Source organism: Taudactylus pleione, unplaced genomic scaffold (assembly GCF_031769625.1).
Source record: "Taudactylus pleione unplaced genomic scaffold, aTauple2 ptg000454l, whole genome shotgun sequence".
Classification (NCBI taxonomy): domain Eukaryota; kingdom Metazoa; phylum Chordata; class Amphibia; order Anura; family Myobatrachidae; genus Taudactylus; species Taudactylus pleione.
The window spans coordinates 2,480,250-2,504,539 of NW_028284856.1; the positions used below are offsets into that span (position 1 = coordinate 2,480,250).

Below are 24,290 nucleotides of genomic sequence, written 5' to 3' on the forward strand. Positions count from 1 at the left end.
ATTTCATCAATAGACACTAAATGTCAAGCTTTTCAGTTCATACTTTTAGTGATAGAGAGATTTTCCTACTTTAGTAATTGCACAGTAGTTGTCACCATTTGAATTTACTTGTTTTTAGTATTACGAACTTTCTAAAGGTTTGCGACAGACTCCAGAAGTGCCTGGAGTAGGTAAAACATCAGAACTTTAATCTGAGGGTCCAGGGTTCAAGTCCCTGTTCGGGCGAGTGTCTTTTAAGCAATGTGTGGTTTTTGTGAAATGGAACATAGTGCAGAGTGGGAAAATCACAAACTGTTTAAGAATGTACACCTTCAACCAAGAGGCAAATTAAATGTATTTCATCAAGAGACACTAAATGTCAAGCTTTTCAGTTCATACTTTTAGTGGTAGAGAGATTTTCCTACTTTAGTAATTGCACAGTAACTAGTAGTTGTCATCATTTGAAATGACTTGTTTTTTGTATTATGAACTTTCTGCATTTTTGCGACCTATCACAGAAGTGCCTGGATAGCTCAGTCGGTAGAGCATCAGACTTTTAATCTGAGGGTCCAGGGTTCAAGTCCCTGTTCAGGCGAGTGTCTTTTAAGCAATGTGTCATTTTTGTGAAATGGAACATAGTGCAGAGTGGGAAAATCACAAACTGTATAAGAATCTACACCTTCAACCAAGAGGCAAATTAAATGTATTTCATCAATAGACACTAAATGTCAAGCTATTCAGATCATACTTTTAGTGATAGAGAGATTTTCCTACTTTAGTAATTGCACAGTAGTTGTCACCATTTGAATTTACTTGTTTTTAGTATTACGAACTTTCTAAAGGTTTGCGACAGACTCCAGAAGTGCCTGGAGTAGGTAAAACATCAGAACTTTAATCTGAGGGTCCAGGGTTCAAGTCCCTGTTCGGGCGAGTGTCTTTTAAGCAATGTGTGGTTTTTGTGAAATGGAACATAGTGCAGAGTGGGAAAATCACAAACTGTTTAAGAATGTACACCTTCAACCAAGAGGCAAATTAAATGTATTTCATCAAGAGACACTAAATGTCAAGCTTTTCAGATAATACTTTTAGTGGTAGAGAGATTTTCCTACCTTAGTAATTGCACAGTAGTTGTCACCATTTGAATTTACTTGTTTTTAGTTTTACGAACTTTCTGTAGGTTTGTGACTGACTCCAGAAGAGCCTGGAGTCAGTAAAACATCAGAATTTTAATCTGAGGGTCCAGGGTTCAAGTCCCTGTTTGGGCAAGTGTCTTTTAAGCAATGTGTTGTTTTCGTGAAATGTAACATAGTAGAGAGTGGGAAAATCACAAACTGTTTAAGAATCTACACCTTCAACCAAGAGGCAAATTAAATGTATTTCATCAAGAGACACTAAATGTCAAGCTTTTCAGTTCATACTTTTAGTGATCGAGAGATTTTCCTACTTTAGTAAAATGCACAGTAACTAGTAGTTGTCATCATTTGAAATTACTTGTTTCTTGTATTACAAACTTTCTGCATTTTTGCGACCATTTTTGCGACCAATCTAGAAGGCCCTCGATAGCTCAGTCAGTAGAACATCAGACTTTTAAACTGAGGGTCAAGGGTTCAAGTCCTTGTTCGGATGAGTGTCTTTTAAGCAATGCGTCATTTTTGTGAAATGGAACATAGTGCAGAGTGGGAAAATCACAAACTGTTTAAGAATGTACACCTTCAACCAAGAGGCAAATTAAATGTATTTCATCAATAGACACTAAATGTCAAGCTTTTCAGATCATACTTTTAGTGATAGAGAGATTTTCCTACTTTACTAATTGCAGAGTAACTAGTAGTTGTGATCATTTGAAATGACTTGTTTTTTGTATTACAAACCTTCTGCATTTTTCCGACCAATTCTAGAAGAGCCTGGATAGATCAGTCGGTAGCTCATCAGACTTTAAAGCTGTGGGTCCAGGGTTTAAGTCTCTGTTCGGGCGAGTGTCTTTTAAGCAATGTGTCATTTTTGTGAAATGGAACATAGTGCAGAGTGGGAAAATCACAAACTGTTTAAGAATGTACACCTTCAACCAAGAGGCAAATTAAAAGTATTTCATCAAGAGACACTAAATGTCAAGCTTTTCAGATCATACTGTTAGTGATAGAGAGATTTTCCTACTTTAGTAATTGCACAGTAACTAGTAGTTGTCATCATTTGAAATGACTTGTTTTTTGTATTACAAACTTTCTGCATTTTCTGCAACTAATCTAGAAGACCCAGGATAGCTCAGTCGGTAGCACATCAGACTTTTAATCTGAGGGTCCAGGGTTCAAGTATCTGTTCAGGCGAGTGTCTTTTAAGCAATGTGTCATTTTTGTGAAATGGAACATAGTGCAGAGTGGGAAAATCACAAACTGTTTAAGAATGTACACCTTCAACCAAGAGGCAAATTAAATGTATTTCATCAACAGACGCTAAATGTCAAGCTTTTCAGATCATACTTTTAGTGATAGAGAGATTTTCCTACTTTAGTAATTGCACAGTAGTTGTCACCATTTGAATTTACTTGTTTTTAGTATTACGAACTTTCTAAAGGTTTGCGACAAACTCCAGAAGTGCCTGGAGTCGGTAAAACATCAGAACTTTAATCTGAGGGTCCAGGGTTCAAGTCTCTGTTCGGGCGAGTGTCTTTTAAGCAATGTGTCGTTTTTGTGAAATGGAACATAGTGCAGAGTGGGAAAATCACAAACTGTTTAAGAATGTACACCTTCAACCAAGAGGCAAATTAAATGTATTTCATCAAGAGACACTAAATGTCAAGCTTTTCAGTTCATACTTTTAGTGATAGAGAGATTTTCCAACTTTAGTAATTGCACAGTAACTAGTAGTTGTCATCATTTGAAATGACTTGTTTTTTGTATTATGAACTTTCTGCATTTTTGCGACCTATCACAGAAGTACCTGGATAGCTCAGTCGGTAGAGCATCAGACTTTTAATCTGAGGGTCCAGGGTTCAAGTCCCTGTTCAGGCGAGTGTCTTTTAAGCAATGTGTCATTTTTGTGAAATGGAACATAGTGCAGAGTGGGAAAATCACAAACTGTTTAAGAATGTACACCTTCAACCAAGAGGCAAATTAAATGTATTTCATCAATAGACACTAAATGTCAAGCTATTCAGATCATACTTTTAGTGATAGAGAGATTTTCCTACTTTAGTAATTGCACAGTAGTTGTCACCATTTGAATTTACTTGTTTTTAGTATTACGAACTTTCTAAAGGTTTGCGTCAGACTCCAGAAGTGCCTGGAGTAGGTAAAACATCAGAACTGTAATCTGAGGGTCCAGGGTTCAAGTCCCTGTTCGGGCGAGTGTCTTTTAAGCAATGTGTCATTTTTGTGAAATGGAACATAGTGCAGAGTGGGAAAATCACAAACTGTTTAAGAATGTACACCTTCAACCAAGAGGCAAATTAAATGTATTTCATCAAGAGACACTAAATGTCAAGCTTTTCAGTTCATACTTTTAGTGGTAGAGAGATTTTCCTACTTTAGTAATTGCACAGTAACTAGTAGTTGTCATCATTTGAAATGACTTGTTTTTTGTATTACGAACTTTCTGCATTTTTGCGACCTATTATAGAAGAGCCTGGATAGCTCAGTCGGTAGAGCATCAGACTTTTAATCTGATGGTCCAGGGCTCATGTCCCTGTTCAGGCGAGTGTCTTTTAAGCAATGTGTCATTTTGTGAAATGGAACATAGTGCAGAGTGGGAAAATCACAAACTGTTTAAGAATCTACACCTTCAACCAAGAGGCAAATTAAATGTATTTCATCAATAGACACTAAATGTCAAGCTATTCAGATCATACTTTTAGTGATAGAGAGATTTTCCTACTTTAGTAATTGCACAGTAGTTGTTACCATTTGAATTTACTTGTTTTTAGTATTACAAAGTTTCTGTAGGTTTGCGACAGACTCCAGAATAGCCTGGAGTCGGTAAAACATCAGAACTTTAATCTGAGGGTCCAGGGTCCAAGTCCCTGTTCGGGTGAGTGTCTTTTAAGCAATGTGTAGTTTTTGTGAAATGGAACATAGTGCAGAGAGGGAAAATCACAAACTGTTTAAGAATCTACACCTTCAACCAAGAGGCAAATTAAATGTATTTCATCAAAGACACTAAATGTCAAGCTATTCAGATAATACTTTTAGTGATAGAGAGATTTTCCTACCTTAGTAATTGCACAGTAGTTGTCACCATTTGAATTTACTTGTTTTTAGTTTTACGAACTTTCTGTAGGTTTGTGACTGACTCCAGAAGAGCCTGGAGTCAGTAAAACATCAGAATTTTAATCTGAGGGTCCAGGGTTCAAGTCCCTATTTGGGCAAGTGTCTTTTAAGCAATGTGTTGTTTTCGTGAAATGGAACATAGTAGAGAGTGGGAAAATCACAAACTGTTTAAGAATGTACACCTTCAACCAAGAGGCAAATTAAATGTATTTCATCAATAGACACTAAATGTCAAGCTATTCATATCATACTTTTAGTGATAGAGAGATTTTCCTACTTTAGTAATTGCACAGTAGTTGTCACCATTTGAATTTACTTGTTTTTAGTATTACGAACTTTCTGTAGGTTTGCGACAGACTCCAGAAGAGCCTGGAGTCGGTAAAACATCAGAACTTTAATCTGAGGGTCCAGGGTTCAAGTCCCTGTTTAGGCGAGTGTCATTTAAGCAATGTGTCATTTTTGTTAAATGGATCATAGTGCAGAGTGGGAAAATCACAAACTGTTTAAGAATGTACACCTTCAACCAAGAGGAAAATTAAATGTATTACATCAAGAGACACTAAATGTCAAGCTTTTCAGTTCATACTTTTAGTGATAGAGAGATTTTCCTACTTTAGTAATTGCACAGTAGTTGTCACCATTTGAATTTACTTGTTTTTAGTATTACGAACTTTCTAAAGGTTTGCGACAGACTCCAGAAGTGCCTGGAGTCGGTAAAACATCAGAACTTTAATCTGAGGGTCCAGGGTTCAAGTCCCTGTTCGGGCGAGTGTCTTTTAAGCAATGTGTCGTTTTTGTGAAATGGAACATAGTGCAGAGTGGGAAAATCACAAACTGTTTAAGAATGTACACCTTCAACCAAGAGGCAAATTAATTGTATTTCATCAAGAGACACTAAATGTCAAGCTTTTCAGTTCATACTTTTAGTGATAGAGAGATTTTCCTACTTTAGTAATTGCACAGTAACTAGTAGTTGTCATCATTTGAAATGACTTGTTTTTTGTATTACAAACTTTCAGCATTTTTGCGACCTATTACAGAAGAGCCTGGATAGCTCAGTCGGTAGAGCATCAGACTTTTAATCTGATGGTCCAGGGTTCATGTCTCTGTTCAGGTGAGTGTCTTTTAAGCAATGTGTCATTTTGTGAAATGGAACATAGTGCAGAGTGGGAAAATGACAAACTGTTTAAGAATGTACACCTTCAACCAAGAGGCAAATTAAATGTATTTCATCAATAGACACTAAATGTCAAGCTTTTCAGTTCATACTTTTAGTGATAGAGAGATTTTCCTACTTTAGTAATTGCACAGTAGTTGTCACCATTTGAATTTACTTGTTTTTAGTATTACGAACTTTCTAAAGGTTTGCGACAGACTCCAGAAGTGCCTGGAGTAGGTAAAACATCAGAACTTTAATCTGAGGGTCCAGGGTTCAAGTCCCTGTTCGGGCGAGTGTCTTTTAAGCAATGTGTCATTTTTGTGAAATGGAACATAGTGCAGAGTGGGAAAATCACAAACTGTTTAAGAATGTACACCTTCAACCAAGAGGCAAATTAAATGTATTTCATCAAGAGACACTAAATGTCAAGGTTTTCAGTTCATACTTTTAGTGGTAGAGAGATTTTCCTACTTTAGTAATTGCACAGTAACTAGTAGTTGTCATCATTTGAAATGACTTGTTTTTTGTATTACGAACTTTCTGCATTTTTGCGACCTATTATAGAAGAGCCTGGATAGCTCAGTCGGTAGAGCATCAGACTTTTAATCTGATGGTCCAGGGCTCATGTCCCTGTTCAGGCGAGTGTCTTTTAAGCAATGTGTCATTTTGTGAAATGGAACATAGTGCAGAGTGGGAAAATCACAAACTGTATAAGAATCTACACCTTCAACCAAGAGGCAAATTAAATGTATTTCATCAATAGACACTAAATGTCAAGCTATTCAGATCATACTTTTAGTGATAGAGAGATTTTCCTACTTTAGTAATTGCACAGTAGTTGTTACCATTTGAATTTACTTGTTTTTAGTATTACGAAGTTTCTGTAGGTTTGCGACAGACTCCAGAATAGCCTGGAGTCGGTAAAACATCAGAACTTTAATCTGAGGGTCCAGGGTCCAAGTCCCTGTTCGGGTGAGTGTCTTTTAAGCAATGTGTAGTTTTTGTGAAATGGAACATAGTGCAGAGAGGGAAAATCACAAACTGTTTAAGAATCTACACCTTCAACCAAGAGGCAAATTAAATGTATTTCATCAAAGACACTAAATGTCAAGCTATTCAGATAATACTTTTAGTGATAGAGAGATTTTCCTACCTTAGTAATTGCACAGTAGTTGTCACCATTTGAATTTACTTGTTTTTAGTTTTACGAACTTTCTGTAGGTTTGTGACTGACTCCAGAAGAGCCTGGAGTCAGTAAAACATCAGAATTTTAATCTGAGGATCCAGGGTTCAAGTCCCTATTTGGGCAAGTGTCTTTTAAGCAATGTGTTGTTTTCGTGAAATGGAACATAGTAGAGAGTGGGAAAATCACAAACTGTTTAAGAATGTACACCTTCAACCAAGAGGCAAATTAAATGTATTTCATCAATAGACACTAAATGTCAAGCTATTCATATCATACTTTTAGTGATAGAGAGATTTTCCTACTTTAGTAATTGCACAGTAGTTGTCACCATTTGAATTTACTTGTTTTTAGTATTACGAACTTTCTGTAGGTTTGCGACAGACTCCAGAAGAGCCTGGAGTCGGTAAAACATCAGAACTTTAATCTGAGGGTCCAGGGTTCAAGTCCCTGTTCGGGCGAGTGTCATTTAAGCAATGTGTCATTTTTGTTAAATGGATCATAGTGCAGAGTGGGAAAATCACAAACTGTTTAAGAATGTACACCTTCAACCAAGAGGCAAATTAAATGTATTACATCAAGAGACACTAAATGTCAAGCTTTTCAGTTCATACTTTTAGTGATAGAGAGATTTTCCAACTTTAGTAATTGCACAGTAACTAGTAGTTGTCATCATTTGAAATGACTTGTTTTTTGTATTACGAACTTTCTGCTTTTTTGCGACCTATCACAGAAGTGCCTGGATAGCTCAGTCGGTAGAGCATCAGACTTTTAATCTGAGGGTTCTGGGTTCAAGTCCCTGTTCAGGCGAGTGTCTTTTAAGCAATGTGTCATTTTTGTGAAATGGAACATAGTGCAGAGTGGGAAAATTACAAACTGTTTAAGAATGTACACCTTCAACCAAGAGGCAAATTAAATGTATTTCATCAATAGACACTAAATGTCAAGCTTTTCAGTTCATACTTTTAGTGATAGAGAGATTTTCCTACTTTAGTAATTGCACAGTAGTTGTCACCATTTGAATTTACTTGTTTTTAGTATTACGAACTTTCTAAAGGTTTGCGACAGACTCCAGAAGTGCCTGGAGTAGGTAAAACATCAGAACTTTAATCTGAGGGTCCAGGGTTCAAGTCCCTGTTCGGGCGAGTGTCTTTTAAGCAATGTGTCATTTTTGTGAAATGGAACATAGTGCAGAGTGGGAAAATCACAAACTGTTTAAGAATGTACACCTTCAACCAAGAGGCAAATTAAATGTATTTCATCAAGAGACACTAAATGTCAAGCTTTTCAGTTCATACTTTTAGTGGTAGAGAGATTTTCCTACTTTAGTAATTGCACAGTAACTAGTAGTTGTCATCATTTGAAATGACTTGTTTTTTGTATTACGAACTTTCTGCATTTTTGCGACCTATTATAGAAGAGCCTGGATAGCTCAGTCGGTAGAGCATCAGACTTTTAATCTGATAGTCCAGGGCTCATGTCCCTGTTCAGGCGAGTATCTTTTAAGCAATGTGTCATTTTGTGAAATGGAACATAGTGGAGAGTGGGAAAATCACAAACTGTTTAAGAATCTACACCTTCAACCAAGAGGCAAATTAAATGAATTTCATCAATAGACACTAAATGTCAAGCTATTCAGATAATACTTTTAGTGATAGAGAGATTTTCCTACTTTAGTAATTGCACAGTAGTTGTTACCATTTGAATTTACTTGTTTTTAGTATTACAAAGTTTCTGTAGGTTTGCGACAGACTCCAGAATAGCCTGGAGTCGGTAAAACATCAGAACTTTAATCTGAGGGTCCAGGGTCCAAGTCCCTGTTCGGGTGAGTGTCTTTTAAGCAATGTGTAGTTTTTGTGAAATGGAACATAGTGCAGAGAGGGAAAATCACAAACTGTTTAAGAATCTACACCTTCAACCAAGAGGCAAATTAAATGTATTTCATCAAAGACACTAAATGTCAAGCTATTCAGATAATACTTTTAGTGATAGAGAGATTTTCCTACCTTAGTAATTGCACAGTAGTTGTCACCATTTGAATTTACTTGTTTTTAGTTTTACGAACTTTCTGTAGGTTTGTGACTGACTCCAGAAGAGCCTGGAGTCAGTAAAACATCAGAATTTTAATCTGAGGGTCCAGGGTTCAAGTCCCTATTTGGGCAAGTGTCTTTTAAGCAATGTGTTGTTTTCGTGAAATGGAACATAGTAGAGAGTGGGAAAATCACAAACTGTTTAAGAATGTACACCTTCAACCAAGAGGCAAATTAAATGTATTTCATCAATAGACACTAAATGTCAAGCTATTCATATCATACTTTTAGTGATAGAGAGATTTTCCTACTTTAGTAATTGCACAGTAGTTGTCACCATTTGAATTTACTTGTTTTTAGTATTACGAACTTTCTGTAGGTTTGCGACAGACTCCAGAAGAGCCTGGAGTCGGTAAAACATCAGAACTTTAATCTGAGGGTCCAGGGTTCAAGTCCCTGTTCAGGCGAGTGTCATTTAAGCAATGTGTCATTTTTGTTAAATGGATCATAGTGCAGAGTGGGAAAATCACAAACTGTTTAAGAATCTACACCTTCAACCAAGAGGAAAATTAAATGTATTACATCAAGAGACACTAAATGTCAAGCTTTTCAGTTCATACTTTTAGTGATAGAGAGATTTTCCTACTTTAGTAATTGCACAGTAGTTGTCACCATTTGAATTTACTTGTTTTTAGTATTACGAACTTTCTAAAGGTTAGCGACAGACTCCAGAAGTGCCTGGAGTCGGTAAAACATCAGAACTTTAATCTGAGGGTCCAGTGTTCAAGTCCCTGTTCGGGCGAGTGTCTTTTAAGCAATGTGTCGCTTTTGTGAAATGGAACATAGTGCAGAGTGGGAAAATCACAAACTGTTTAAGAATGTACACCTTCAACCAAGAGGCAAATTAATTGTATTTCATCAAGAGACACTAAATGTCAAGCTTTTCAGTTCATACTTTTAGTGATAGAGAGATTTTCCTACTTTAGTAATTGCACAGTAACTAGTAGTTGTCATCATTTGAAATGACTTGTTTTTTGTATTACGAACTTTCAGCATTTTTGCGACCTATTACAGAAGAGCCTGGATAGCTCAGTTGGTAGAGCATCAGACTTTTAATCTGATGGTCCAGGGTTCATGTCCCTGTTCAGGTGAGTGTCTTTTAAGCAATGTGTCATTTTGTGAAATGGAACATAGTGCAGAGTGGGAAAATGACAAACTGTTTAAGAATGTACACCTTCAACCAAGAGGCAAATTAAATGTATTTCATCAATAGACACTAAATGTCAAGCTTTTCAGTTCATACTTTTAGTGATAGAGAGATTTTCCTACTTTAGTAATTGCACAGTAGTTGTCACCATTTGAATTTACTTGTTTTTAGTATTACGAACTTTCTAAAGGTTTGCGACAGACTCCAGAAGTGCCTGCCTGGAGTAGGTAAAACATCAGAACTTTAATCTGAGGGTCCAGGGTTCAAGTCCCTGTTCGGGCGAGTGTCTTTTAAGCAATGTGTCATTTTTGTGAAATGGAACATAGTGCAGAGTGGGAAAATCACAAACTGTTTAAGAATGTACACCTTCAACCAAGAGGCAAATTAAATGTATTTCATCAAGAGACACTAAATGTCAAGCTTTTCAGTTCATACTTTTAGTGGTAGAGAGATTTTCCTACTTTAGTAATTGCACAGTAACTAGTAGTTGTCATCATTTGAAATGACTTGTTTTTTGTATTACGAACTTTCTGCATTTTTGCGACCTATTATAGAAGAGCCTGGATAGCTCAGTCGGTAGAGCATCAGACTTTTAATCTGATGGTCCAGGGCTCATGTCCCTGTTCAGGCGAGTGTCTTTTAAGCAATGTGTCATTTTGTGAAATGGAACATAGTGCAGAGTGGGAAAATCACAAACTGTTTAAGAATCTACACCTTCAACCAAGAGGCAAATTAAATGTATTTCATCAATAGACACTAAATGTCAAGCTATTCAGATCATACTTTTAGTGATAGAGAGATTTTCCTACTTTAGTAATTGCACAGTAGTTGTTACCATTTGAATTTACTTGTTTTTAGTATTACGAAGTTTCTGTAGGTTTGCGACAGACTCCAGAATAGCCTGGAGTCGGTAAAACATCAGAACTTTAATCTGAGGGTCCAGGGTCCAAGTCCCTGTTCGGGTGAGTGTCTTTTAAGCAATGTGTAGTTTTTGTGAAATGGAACATAGTGCAGAGAGGGAAAATCACAAACTGTTTAAGAATCTACACCTTCAACCAAGAGGCAAATTAAATGTATTTCATCAAAGACACTAAATGTCAAGCTATTCAGATAATACTTTTAGTGATAGAGAGATTTTCCTACCTTAGTAATTGCACAGTAGTTGTCACCATTTGAATTTACTTGTTTTTAGTTTTACGAACTTTCTGTAGGTTTGTGACTGACTCCAGAAGAGCCTGGAGTCAGTAAAACATCAGAATTTTAATCTGAGGGTCCAGGGTTCAAGTCCCTATTTGGGGAAGTGTCTTTTAAGCAATGTGTTGTTTTCGTGAAATGGAACATAGTAGAGAGTGGGAAAATCACAAACTGTTTAAGAATGTACACCTTCAACCAAGAGGCAAATTAAATGTATTTCATCAATAGACACTAAATGTCAAGCTATTCATATCATACTTTTAGTGATAGAGAGATTATCCTACTTTAGTAATTGCACAGTAGTTGTCACCATTTGAATTTACTTGTTTTTAGTATTACGAACTTTCTGTAGGTTTGCGACAGACTCCAGAAGAGCCTGGAGTCGGTAAAACATCAGAACTTTAATCTGAGGGTCCAGGGTTCAAGTCCCTGTTCGGGCGAGTGTCATTTAAGCAATGTGTCATTTTTGTTAAATGGATCATAGTGCAGAGTGGGAAAATCACAAACTGTTTAAGAATGTACACCTTCAACCAAGAGGCAAATTAAATGTATTACATCAAGAGACACTAAATGTCAAGCTTTTCAGTTCATACTTTTAGTGATAGAGAGATTTTCCTACTTTAGTAATTGCACAGTAGTTGTCACCATTTGAATTTACTTGTTTTTAGTATTACGAACTTTCTAAAGTATTGCGACAGACTCCAGAAGTGCCTGGAGTCGGTAAAACATCAGAACTTTAATCTGAGGGTCCAGGGTTCAAGTCCCTGTTCGGGCGAGTGTCTTTTAAGCAATGTGTCGTTTTTGTGAAATGGAACATAGTGCAGAGTGGGAAAATCACAAACTGTTTAAGAATGTACACCTTCAACCAAGAGGCAAATTAATTGTATTTCATCAAGAGACACTAAATGTCAAGCTTTTCAGTTCATACTTTTAGTGATAGAGAGATTTTCCTACTTTAGTAATTGCACAGTAACTAGTAGTTGTCATCATTTGAAATGACTTGTTTTTTGTATTACGAACTTTCAGCATTTTTGCGACCTATTATAGAAGAGCCTGGATAGCTCAGTCGGTAGAGCATCAGACTTTTAATCTGATGGTCCAGGGTTCATGTCCCTGTTCAGGTGAGTGTCTTTTAAGCAATGTGTCATTTTGTGAAATGGAACATAGTGCAGAGTGGGAAAATGACGAACTGTTTAAGAATGTACACCTTCAACCAAGAGGCAAATTAAATGTATTTCATCAATAGACACTAAATGTCAAGCTTTTCAGTTCATACTTTTAGTGATAGAGAGATTTTCCTACTTTAGTAATTGCACAGTAGTTGTCACCATTTGAATTTACTTGTTTTTAGTATTACGAACTTTCTAAAGGTTTGCGACAGACTCCAGAAGTGCCTGGAGTAGGTAAAACATCAGAACTTTAATCTGAGAGTCCAGGGTTCAAGTCCCTGTTCGGGCGAGTGTCTTTTAAGCAATGTGTCATTTTTGTGAAATGGAACATAGTGCAGAGTGGGAAAATCACAAACTGTTTAAGAATGTACACCTTCAACCAAGAGGCAAATTAAATGTATTTCATCAAGAGACACTAAATGTCAAGCTTTTCAGTTCATACTTTTAGTGGTAGAGAGATTTTCCTACTTTAGTAATTGCACAGTAACTAGTAGTTGTCATCATTTGAAATGACTTGTTTTTTGTATTACGAACTTTCTGCATTTTTGCGACCTATTATAGAAGAGCCTGGATAGCTCAGTCGGTAGAGCATCAGACTTTTAATCTGATGGTCCAGGGCTCATGTCCCTGTTCAGGCGAGTGTCTTTTAAGCAATGTGTCATTTTGTGAAATGGAACATAGTGCAGAGTGGGAAAATCACAAACTGTTTAAGAATCTACACCTTCAACCAAGAGGCAAATTAAATGTATTTCATCAATAGACACTAAATGTCAAGCTATTCAGATCATACTTTTAGTGATAGAGAGATTTTCCTACTTTAGTAATTGCACAGTAGTTGTTACCATTTGAATTTACTTGTTTTTAGTATTACGAAGTTTCTGTAGGTTTGCGACAGACTCCAGAATAGCCTGGAGTCGGTAAAACATCAGAACTTTAATCTGAGGGTCCAGGGTCCAAGTCCCTGTTCGGGTGAGTGTCTTTTAAGCAATGTGTAGTTTTTGTGAAATGGAACATAGTGCAGAGTGGGAAAATCACAAACTGTTTAAGAATCTACACCTTCAACCAAGAGGCAAATTAAATGTATTTCATCAAGAGACACTAAATGTCAAGCTTTTCAGTTCATACTTTTAGTGATAGAGAGATTTTCCAACTTTAGTAATTGCACAGTAACTAGTAGTTGTGATCATTTGAAATGACTTGTTTTTTGTATTACAAACTTTCTGCATTTTCTGCGACTAATCTAGAAGACCCAGGATAGCTCAGTCGGTAGCGCATCAGACTTTTAATCTGAGGGTCCAGGGTTCAAGTCCCTGATCAGGCGAGTGTCTTTTAAGCAATGTGTCATTTTTGTGAAATGGAACATAGTGCAGAGTGGGAAAATCACAAACTGTTTAAGAATGTACACCTTCAACCAAGAGGCAAATTAAATGTATTTCATCAATAGACACTAAATGTCAAGCTTTTCAGTTCATACTTTTAGTGATAGAGAGATTTTCCTACTTTAGTAATTGCACAGTAGTTGTCACCATTTGAATTTACTTGTTTTTAGTATTACGAACTTTCTAAAGGTTTGCGACAAACTCCAGAAGTGCCTGGAGTCGGTAAAACATCAGAACTTTAATCTGAGGGTCCAGGGTTCAAGTCTCTGTTCGGGCGAGTGTCTTTTAAGCAATGTGTCGTTTTTGTGAAATGGAACATAGTGCAGAGTGGGAAAATCACAAACTGTATAAGAATGTACACCTTCAACCAAGAGGCAAATTAAATGTATTTCATCAAGAGACACTAAATGTCAAGCTTTTCAGTTCATACTTTTAGTGATAGAGAGATTTTCCAACTTTAGTAATTGCACAGTAACTAGTAGTTGTCATCATTTGAAATGACTTGTTTTTTGTATTATGAACTTTCTGCATTTTTGCGACCTATCACAGAAGTGCCTGGATAGCTCAGTCGGTAGAGCATCAGACTTTTAATCTGAGGGTCCAGGGTTCAAGTCCCTGTTCAGGCGAGTGTCTTTTAAGCAATGTGTCATTTTTGTGAAATGGAACATAGTGCAGAGTGGGAAAATCACAAACTGTTTAAGAATGTACACCTTCAACCAAGAGGCAAATTAAATGTATTTCATCAATAGACACTAAATGTCAAGCTTTTCAGTTCATACTTTTAGTGATAGAGAGATTTTCCTACTTTAGTAATTGCACAGTAGTTGTCACCATTTGAATTTACTTGTTTTTAGTATTACGAACTTTCTAAAGGTTTGCGACAGACTCCAGAAGTGCCTGGAGTAGGTAAAACATCAGAACTTTAATCTGAGGGTCCAGGGTTCAAGTCCCTGTTCGGGCGAGTGTCTTTTAAGCAATGTGTGGTTTTTGTGAAATGGAACATAGTGCAGAGTGGGAAAATCACAAACTGTTTAAGAATGTACACCTTCAACCAAGAGGCAAATTAAATGTATTTCATCAAGAGACACTAAATGTCAAGCTTTTCAGTTCATACTTTTAGTGGTAGAGAGATTTTCCTACTTTAGTAATTGCACAGTAACTAGTAGTTGTCATCATTTGAAATGACTTGTTTTTTGTATTACGAACTTTCTGCATTTTTGCGACCTATTATAGAAGAGCCTGGATAGCTCAGTCGGTAGAGCATCAGACTTTTAATCTGATGGTCCAGTGCTCATGTCCCTGTTCAGGCGAGTGTCTTTTAAGCAATGTGTCATTTTGTGAAATGGAACATAGTGCAGAGTGGGAAAATCACAAACTGTTTAAGAATCTACACCTTCAACTAAGAGGCAAATTAAATGTATTTCATCAATAGACACTAAATGTCAAGCTATTCAGATCATACTTTTAGTGATAGAGAGATTTTCCTACTTTAGTAATTGCACAGTAGTTGTTACCATTTGAATTTACTTGTTTTTAGTATTACGAAGTTTCTGTAGGTTTGCGACAGACTCCAGAATAGCCTGGAGTCGGTAAAACATCAGAACTTTAATCTGAGGGTCCAGGGTCCAAGTCCCTGTTCGGGTGAGTGTCTTTTAAGCAATGTGTAGTTTTTGTGAAATGGAACATAGTGCAGAGAGGGAAAATCACAAACTGTTTAAGAATCTACACCTTCAACCAAGAGGCAAATTAAATGTATTTCATCAAAGACACTAAATGTCAAGCTATTCAGATAATACTTTTAGTGATAGAGAGATTTTCCTACCTTAGTAATTGCACAGTAGTTGTCACCATTTGAATTTACTTGTTTTTAGTTTTACGAACTTTCTGTAGGTTTGTGACTGACTCCAGAAGAGCCTGGAGTCAGTAAAACATCAGAATTTTAATCTGAGGGTCCAGGGTTCAAGTCCCTGTTTGGGCAAGTGTCTTTTAAGCAATGTGTTGTTTTCGTGAAATGTAACATAGTAGAGAGTGGGAAAATCACAAACTGTTTAAGAATCTACACCTTCAACCAAGAGGCAAATTAAATGTATTTCATCAAGAGACACTAAATGTCAAGCTTTTCAGTTCATACTTTTAGTGATCGAGAGATTTTCCTACTTTAGTAAAATGCACAGTAACTGGTAGTTGTCATCATTTGAAATTACTTGTTTTTTGTATTACAAACTTTCTGCATTTTTGCGACCATTTTTGCGACCAATCTAGAAGACCCTCGATAGCTCAGTCAGTAGAACATCAGACTTTTAAACTGAGGGTCAAGGGTTCAAGTCCTTGTTCGGATGAGTGTCTTTTAAGCAATGCGTCATTTTTGTGAAATGGAACATAGTGCAGAGTGGGAAAATCACAAACTGTTTAAGAATGTACACCTTCAACCAAGAGGCAAATTAAATGTATTTCATCAATAGACACTAAATGTCAAGCTTTTCAGATCATACTTTTAGTGATAGAGAGATTTTCCTACTTTACTAATTGCAGAGTAACTAGTAGTTGTGATCATTTGAAATGACTTGTTTTTTGTATTACAAACCTTCTGCATTTTTCCGACCAATTCTAGAAGAGCCTGGATAGATCAGTCGGTAGCTCATCAGACTTTAAAGCTGTGGGTCCAGGGTTTAAGTCTCTGTTCGGGCGAGTGTCTTTTAAGCAATGTGTCATTTTTGTGAAATGGAACATAGTGCAGAGTGGGAAAATCACAAACTGTTTAAGAATGTACACCTTCAACCAAGAGGCAAATTAAAAGTATTTCATCAAGAGACACTAAATGTCAAGCTTTTCAGATCATACTGTTAGTGATAGAGAGATTTTCCTACTTTAGTAATTGCACAGTAACTAGTAGTTGTCATCATTTGAAATGACTTGTTTTTTGTATTACAAACTTTCTGCATTTTCTGCAACTAATCTAGAAGACCCAGGATAGCTCAGTCGGTAGCACATCAGACTTTTAATCTGAGGGTCCAGGGTTCAAGTATCTGTTCAGGCGAGTGTCTTTTAAGCAATGTGTCATTTTTGTGAAATGGAACATAGTGCAGAGTGGGAAAATCACAAACTGTTTAAGAATGTACACCTTCAACCAAGAGGCAAATTAAATGTATTTCATCAACAGACGCTAAATGTCAAGCTTTTCAGATCATACTTTTAGTGATAGAGAGATTTTCCTACTTTAGTAATTGCACAGTAGTTGTCACCATTTGAATTTACTTGTTTTTAGTATTACGAACTTTCTAAAGGTTTGCGACAAACTCCAGAAGTGCCTGGAGTCGGTAAAACATCAGAACTTTAATCTGAGGGTCCAGGGTTCAAGTCTCTGTTCGGGCGAGTGTCTTTTAAGCAATGTGTCGTTTTTGTGAAATGGAACATAGTGCAGAGTGGGAAAAGCACAAACTGTTTAAGAATGTACACCTTCAACCAAGAGGCAAATTAAATGTATTTCATCAAGAGACACTAAATGTCAAGCTTTTCAGTTCATACTTTTAGTGATAGAGAGATTTTCCAACTTTAGTAATTGCACAGTAACTAGTAGTTGTCATCATTTGAAATGACTTGTTTTTTGTATTATGAACTTTCTGCATTTTTGCGACCTATCACAGAAGTACCTGGATAGCTCAGTCGGTAGAGCATCAGACTTTTAATCTGAGGGTCCAGGGTTCAAGTCCCTGTTCAGGCGAGTGTCTTTTAAGCAATGTGTCATTTTGTGAAATGGAACATAGTGCAGAGTGGGAAAATCACAAACTGTTTAAGAATCTACACCTTCAACCAAGAGGCAAATTAAATGTATTTCATCAATAGACACTAAATGTCAAGCTATTCAGATCATACTTTTAGTGATAGAGAGATTTTCCTACTTTCGTAATTGCACAGTAGTTGTTACCATTTGAATTTACTTGTTTTTAGTATTACAAAGTTTCTGTAGGTTTGCGACAGACTCCAGAATAGCCTGGAGTCGGTAAAACATCAGAACTTTAATCTGAGGGTCCAGGGTCCAAGTCCCTGTTCGGGTGAGTGTCTTTTAAACAATGTGTAGTTTTTGTGAAATGGAACATAGTGCAGAGAGGGAAAATCACAAACTGTTTAAGAATCTACACCTTCAACCAAGAGGCAAATTAAATGTATTTCATCAAAGACACTAAATGTCAAGCTATTCAGATAATACTTTTAGTGATAGAGAGATTTTCCTACCTTAGTAATTGCACAGTAGTTGTCACTATTTGAATTTACTTGTTTTTAGTTTTACGAACTTTCTGTAGGTTTGTGACTGACTCCAGAAGAGCCTGGAGTCAGTAAAACATCAGAATTTTAATCTGAGGGTCCAGGGTTCAAGTCCCTATTTGGGCAAGTGTCTTTTAAGCAATGTGTTGTTTTCGTGAAATGGAACATAGTAGAGAGTGGGAAAATCACAAACTGTTTAAGAATGTACACCTTCAACCAAGAGGCAAATTAAATGTATTTCATCAATAGACACTAAATGTCAAGCTATTCATATCATACTTTTAGTGATAGAGAGATTTTCCTACTTTAGTAATTGCACAGTAGTTGTCACCATTTGAATTTACTTGTTTTTAGTATTACGAACTTTCTGTAGGTTTGCGACAGACTCCAGAAGAGCCTGGAGTCGGTAAAACATCAGAACTTTAATCTGAGGGTCCAGGGTTCAAGTCCCTGTTTAGGCGAGTGTCATTTAAGCAATGTGTCATTTTTGTTAAATGGATCATAGTGCAGAGTGGGAAAATCACAAACTGTTTAAGAATGTACACCTTCAACCAAGAGGAAAATTAAATGTATTACATCAAGAGACACTAAATGTCAAGCTTTTCAGTTCATACTTTTAGTGATAGAGAGATTTTCCTACTTTAGTAATTGCACAGTAGTTGTCACCATTTGAATTTACTTGTTTTTAGTATTACGAACTTTCTAAAGGTTTGCGACAGACTCCAGAAGTGCCTGGAGTCGGTAAAACATCAGAACTTTAATCTGAGGGTCCAGGGTTCAAGTCCCTGTTCGGGCGAGTGTCTTTTAAGCAATGTGTCGTTTTTGTGAAATGGAACATAGTGCAGAGTGGGAAAATCACAAACTGTTTAAGAATGTACACCTTCAACCAAGAGGCAAATTAATTGTATTTCATCAAGAGACACTAAATGTCAAGCTTTTCAGTTCATACTTTTAGTGATAGAGAGATTTTCCTACTTTAGTAATTGCACAGTAACTAGTAGTTGTCATCATTTGAAATGACTTGTTTTTTGTATTACGAACTTTCAGCATTTTTGCGACCTATTACAGAAGAGCCTGGATAGCTCAGTCGGTAGAGCATCAGACTTTTAATCTGATGGTCCAGGGTTCATGTCTCTGTTCAGGTGAGTGTCTTTTAAGCAATGTGTCATTTTGTGAAATGGAACATAGTGCAGAGTGGGAAAATGACAAACTGTTTAAGAATGTACACCTTCAACCAAGAGGCAAATTAAATGTATTTCATCAATAGACACTAAATGTCAAGCTTTTCAGTTCATACTTTTAGTGATAGAGAGATTTTCCTACTTTAGTAATTGCACAGTAGTTGTCACCATTTGAATTTACTTGTTTTTAGTATTACGAACTTTCTAAAGGTTTGCGACAGACTCCAGAAGTGCCTGGAGTAGGTAAAACATCAGAACTTTAATCTGAGGGTCCAGGGTTCAAGTCCCTGTTCGGGCGAGTGTCTTTTAAGCAATGTGTCATTTTTGTGAAATGGAACATAGTGCAGAGTGGGAAAATCACAAACTGTTTAAGAATGTACACCTTCAACCAAGAGGCAAATTAAATGTATTTCATCAAGAGACACTAAATGTCAAGCTTTTCAGTTCATACTTTTAGTGGTAGAGAGATTTTCCTACTTTAGTAATTGCACAGTAACTAGTAGTTGTCATCATTTGAAATGACTTGTTTTTTGTATTACGAACTTTCTGCATTTTTGCGACCTATTATAGAAGAGCCTGGATAGCTCAGTCGGTAGAGCATCAGACTTTTAATCTGATGGTCCAGGGCTCATGTCCCTGTTCAGGCGAGTGTCATTTAAGCAATGTGTCATTTTGTGAAATGGAACATAGTGCAGAGTGGGAAAATCACAAACTGTTTAAGAATCTACACCTTCAACCAAGAGGCAAATTAAATGTATTTCATCAATAGACACTAAATGTCAAGCTATTCAGATCATACTTTTAGTGATAGAGAGATTTTCCTACTTTAGTAATTGCACAGTAGTTGTTACCATTTGAATTTACTTGTTTTTAGTATTACGAAGTTTCTGTAGGTTTGCGACAGACTCCAGAATAGCCTGGAGTCGGTAAAACATCAGAACTTTAATCTGAGGGTCCAGGGTCCAAGTCCCTGTTCGGGTGAGTGTTTTTTAAGCAATGTGTAGTTTTTGTGAAATGGAACATAGTGCAGAGAGGGAAAATCACAAACTGTTTAAGAATCTACACCTTCAACCAAGAGGCAAATTAAATGTATTTCATCAAAGACACTAAATGTCAAGCTATTCAGATAATACTTTTAGTGATAGAGAGATTTTCCTACCTTAGTAATTGCACAGTAGTTGTCACCATTTGAATTTACTTGTTTTTAGTTTTACGAACTTTCTGTAGGTTTGTGACTGACTCCAGAAGAGCCTGGAGTCAGTAAAACATCAGAATTTTAATCTGAGGATCCAGGGTTCAAGTCCCTATTTGGGCAAGTGTCTTTTAAGCAATGTGTTGTTTTCGTGAAATGGAACATAGTAGAGAGTGGGAAAATCACAAACTGTTTAAGAATGTACACCTTCAACCAAGAGGCAAATTAAATGTATTTCATCAATAGACACTAAATGTCAAGCTATTCATATCATACTTTTAGTGATAGAGAGATTTTCCTACTTTAGTAATTGCACAGTAGTTGTCACCATTTGAATTTACTTGTTTTTAGTATTACGAACTTTCTGTAGGTTTGCGACAGACTCCAGAAGAGCCTGGAGTCGGTAAAACATCAGAACTTTAATCTGAGGGTCCAGGGTTCAAGTCCCTGTTCGGGCGAGTGTCATTTAAGCAATGTGTCATTTTTGTTAAATGGATCATAGTGCAGAGTGGGAAAATCACAAACTGTTTAAGAATGTACACCTTCAACCAAGAGGCAAATTAAATGTATTACATCAAGAGACACTAAATGTCAAGCTTTTCAGTTCATACTTTTAGTGATAGAGAGATTTTCCAACTTTAGTAATTGCACAGTAACTAGTAGTTGTCATCATTTGAAATGACTTGTTTTTTGTATTACGAACTTTCTGCTTTTTTGCGACCTATCACAGAAGTGCCTGGATAGCTCAGTCGGTAGAGCATCAGACTTTTAATCTGAGGGTTCTGGGTTCAAGTCCCTGTTCAGGCGAGTGTCTTTTAAGCAATGTGTCATTTTTGTGAAATGGAACATAGTGCAGAGTGGGAAAATTACAAACTGTTTAAGAATGTACACCTTCAACCAAGAGGCAAATTAAATGTATTTCATCAATAGACACTAAATGTCAAGCTTTTCAGTTCATACTTTTAGTGATAGAGAGATTTTCCTACTTTAGTAATTGCACAGTAGTTGTCACCATTTGAATTTACTTGTTTTTAGTATTACGAACTTTCTAAAGGTTTGCGACAGACTCCAGAAGTGCCTGGAGTAGGTAAAACATCAGAACTTTAATCTGAGGGTCCAGGGTTCAAGTCCCTGTTCGGGCGAGTGTCTTTTAAGCAATGTGTCATTTTTGTGAAATGGAACATAGTGCAGAGTGGGAAAATCACAAACTGTTTAAGAATGTACACCTTCAACCAAGAGGCAAATTAAATGTATGTCATCAAGAGACACTAAATGTCAAGCTTTTCAGTTCATACTTTTAGTGGTAGAGAGATTTTCCTACTTTAGTAATTGCACAGTAACTAGTAGTTGTCATCACTTGAAATGACTTGTTTTTTGTATTACGAACTTTCTGCATTTTTGCGACCTATTATAGAAGAGCCTGGATAGCTCAGTCGGTAGAGCATCAGACTTTTAATCTGATGGTCCAGGGCTCATGTCCCTGTTCAGGCGAGTGTCTTTTAAGCAATGTGTCATTTTGTGAAATGGAACATAGTGCAGAGTGGGAAAATCACAAACTGTTTAAGAATCTACACCTTCAACCAAGAGGCAAATTAAATGTATTTCATCAATAGACACTAAATGTCAAGCTATTCAGATCATACTTTTAGTGATAGAGAGATTTTCCTACTTTAGTAATTGCACAGTAGTTGTTACCATTTGAATTTACTTGTTTTTAGTATTACAAAGTTTCTGTAGGTTTGCGACAGACTCCAGAATAGCCTGGAGTCGGTAAAACATCAGAACTTTAATCTGAGGGTCCAGGGTCCAAGTCCCTGTTCGGGTGAGTGTCTTTTAAGCAATGTGTAGTTTTTGTGAAATGGAACATAGTGCAGAGAGGGAAAATCACAAACTGTTTAAGAATCTACACCTTCAACCAAGAGGCAAATTAAATGTATTTCATCAAAGACACTAAATGTCAAGCTATTCAGATAATACTTTTAGTGATAGAGAGATTTTACTACCTTAGTAATTGCACAGTAGTTGTCACCATTTGAATTTACTTGTTTTTAGTATTACGAACTTTCTGTAGGTTTGCGACAGACTCCAGAAGAGCCTGGAGTCGGTAAAACATCAGAACTTTAATCTGAGGGTCCAGGGTTCAAGTCCCTGTTCGGGCGAGTGTCATTTAAGCAATGTGTCATTTTTGTTAAATGGATCATAGTGCAGAGTGGGAAAATCACAAACTGTTTAAGAATGTACACCTTCAACCAAGAGGCAAATTAAATGTATTACATCAAGAGACACTAAATGTCAAGCTTTTCAGTTCATACTTTTAGTGATAGAGAGATTTTCCAACTTTAGTAATTGCACAGTAACTAGTAGTTGTCATCATTTGAAATGACTTGTTTTTTGTATTACGAACTTTCTGCTTTTTTGCGACCTATCACAGAAGTGCCTGGATAGCTCAGTCGGTAGAGCATCAGACTTTTAATCTGAGGGTTCTGGGTTCAAGTCCCTGTTCAGGCGAGTGTCTTTTAAGCAATGTGTCATTTTTGTGAAATGGAACATAGTGCAGAGTGGGAAAATTACAAACTGTTTAAGAATGTACACCTTCAACCAAGAGGCAAATTAAATGTATTTCATCAATAGACACTAAATGTCAAGCTTTTCAGTTCATACTTTTAGTGATAGAGAGATTTTCCTACTTTAGTAATTGCACAGTAGTTGTCACCATTTGAATTTACTTGTTTTTAGTATTACGAACTTTCTAAAGGTTTGCGACAGACTCCAGAAGTGCCTGGAGTAGGTAAAACATCAGAACTTTAATCTGAGGGTCCAGGGTTCAAGTCCCTGTTCGGGCGAGTGTCTTTTAAGCAATGTGTCATTTTTGTGAAATGGAACATAGTGCAGAGTGGGAAAATCACAAACTGTTTAAGAATGTACACCTTCAACCAAGAGGCAAATTAAATGTATGTCATCAAGAGACACTAAATGTCAAGCTTTTCAGTTCATACTTTTAGTGGTAGAGAGATTTTCCTACTTTAGTAATTGCACAGTAACTAGTAGTTGTCATCATTTGAAATGACTTGTTTTTTGTATTACGAACTTTCTGCATTTTTGCGACCTATTATAGAAGAGCCTGGATAGCTCAGTCGGTAGAGCATCAGACTTTTAATCTGATGGTCCAGGGCTCATGTCCCTGTTCAGGCGAGTGTCTTTTAAGCAATGTGTCATTTTGTGAAATGGAACATAGTGCAGAGTGGGAAAATCACAAACTGTTTAAGAATCTACACCTTCAACCAAGAGGCAAATTAAATGTATTTCATCAATAGACACTAAATGTCAAGCTATTCAGATCATACTTTTAGTGATAGAGAGATTTTCCTACTTTAGTAATTGCACAGTAGTTGTTACCATTTGAATTTACTTGTTTTTAGTATTACAAAGTTTCTGTAGGTTTGCGACAGACTCCAGAATAGCCTGGAGTCGGTAAAACATCAGAACTTTAATCTGAGGGTCCAGGGTCCAAGTCCCTGTTCGGGTGAGTGTCTTTTAAGCAATGTGTAGTTTTTGTGAAATGGAACATAGTGCAGAGAGGGAAAATCACAAACTGTTTAAGAATCTACACCTTCAACCAAGAGGCAAATTAAATGTATTTCATCAAAGACACTAAATGTCAAGCTATTCAGATAATACTTTTAGTGATAGAGAGATTTTCCTACCTTAGTAATTGCACAGTAGTTGTCACCATTTGAATTTACTTGTTTTTAGTTTTACGAACTTTCTGTAGGTTTGTGACTGACTCCAGAAGAGCCTGGAGTCAGTAAAACATCAGAATTTTAATCTGAGGGTCCAGGGTTCAAGACCCTATTTGGGCAAGTGTCTTTTAAGCAATGTGTTGTTTTCGTGAAATGGAACATAGTAGAGAGTGGGAAAATCACAAACTGTTTAAGAATGTACACCTTCAACCAAGTGGCAAATTAAATGTATTTCATCAATAGACACTAAATGTCAAGCTATTCATATCATACTTTTAGTGATAGAGAGATTTTCCTACTTTAGTAATTGCACAGTAGTTGTCACCATTTGAATTTACTTGTTTTTAGTATT

The 24,290-nt window shown here is 36.5% G+C and overlaps 8 non-coding genes across 8 annotated transcripts; all 8 read left to right on the forward strand.

Moving 5' to 3' along the window:
* The first annotated feature begins 501 nt into the window (after positions 1-501).
* On the forward strand, positions 502-574 carry TRNAK-UUU (transfer RNA lysine (anticodon UUU)). The gene has a single exon. It is a non-coding gene; the product is annotated as a tRNA-Lys (tRNA).
* Positions 575-2,914: 2,340 nt separating this feature from the next.
* Positions 2,915-2,987, forward strand: TRNAK-UUU (transfer RNA lysine (anticodon UUU)). Its single transcript has one exon. It is a non-coding gene; the product is annotated as a tRNA-Lys (tRNA).
* A 4,333-nt stretch (positions 2,988-7,320) lies between these two features.
* Positions 7,321-7,393, forward strand: TRNAK-UUU (transfer RNA lysine (anticodon UUU)). Its single transcript has one exon. It is a non-coding gene; the product is annotated as a tRNA-Lys (tRNA).
* Positions 7,394-9,691: 2,298 nt separating this feature from the next.
* Positions 9,692-9,764, forward strand: TRNAK-UUU (transfer RNA lysine (anticodon UUU)). Its single transcript has one exon. It is a non-coding gene; the product is annotated as a tRNA-Lys (tRNA).
* Positions 9,765-14,115: 4,351 nt separating this feature from the next.
* TRNAK-UUU (transfer RNA lysine (anticodon UUU)) lies at positions 14,116-14,188 on the forward strand. The gene has a single exon. It is a non-coding gene; the product is annotated as a tRNA-Lys (tRNA).
* A 3,022-nt stretch (positions 14,189-17,210) lies between these two features.
* Positions 17,211-17,283, forward strand: TRNAK-UUU (transfer RNA lysine (anticodon UUU)). Its single transcript has one exon. It is a non-coding gene; the product is annotated as a tRNA-Lys (tRNA).
* Positions 17,284-20,932: 3,649 nt separating this feature from the next.
* TRNAK-UUU (transfer RNA lysine (anticodon UUU)) lies at positions 20,933-21,005 on the forward strand. The gene has a single exon. It is a non-coding gene; the product is annotated as a tRNA-Lys (tRNA).
* Positions 21,006-22,633: 1,628 nt separating this feature from the next.
* On the forward strand, positions 22,634-22,706 carry TRNAK-UUU (transfer RNA lysine (anticodon UUU)). Its single transcript has one exon. It is a non-coding gene; the product is annotated as a tRNA-Lys (tRNA).
* Positions 22,707-24,290: the final 1,584 nt, after the last annotated feature.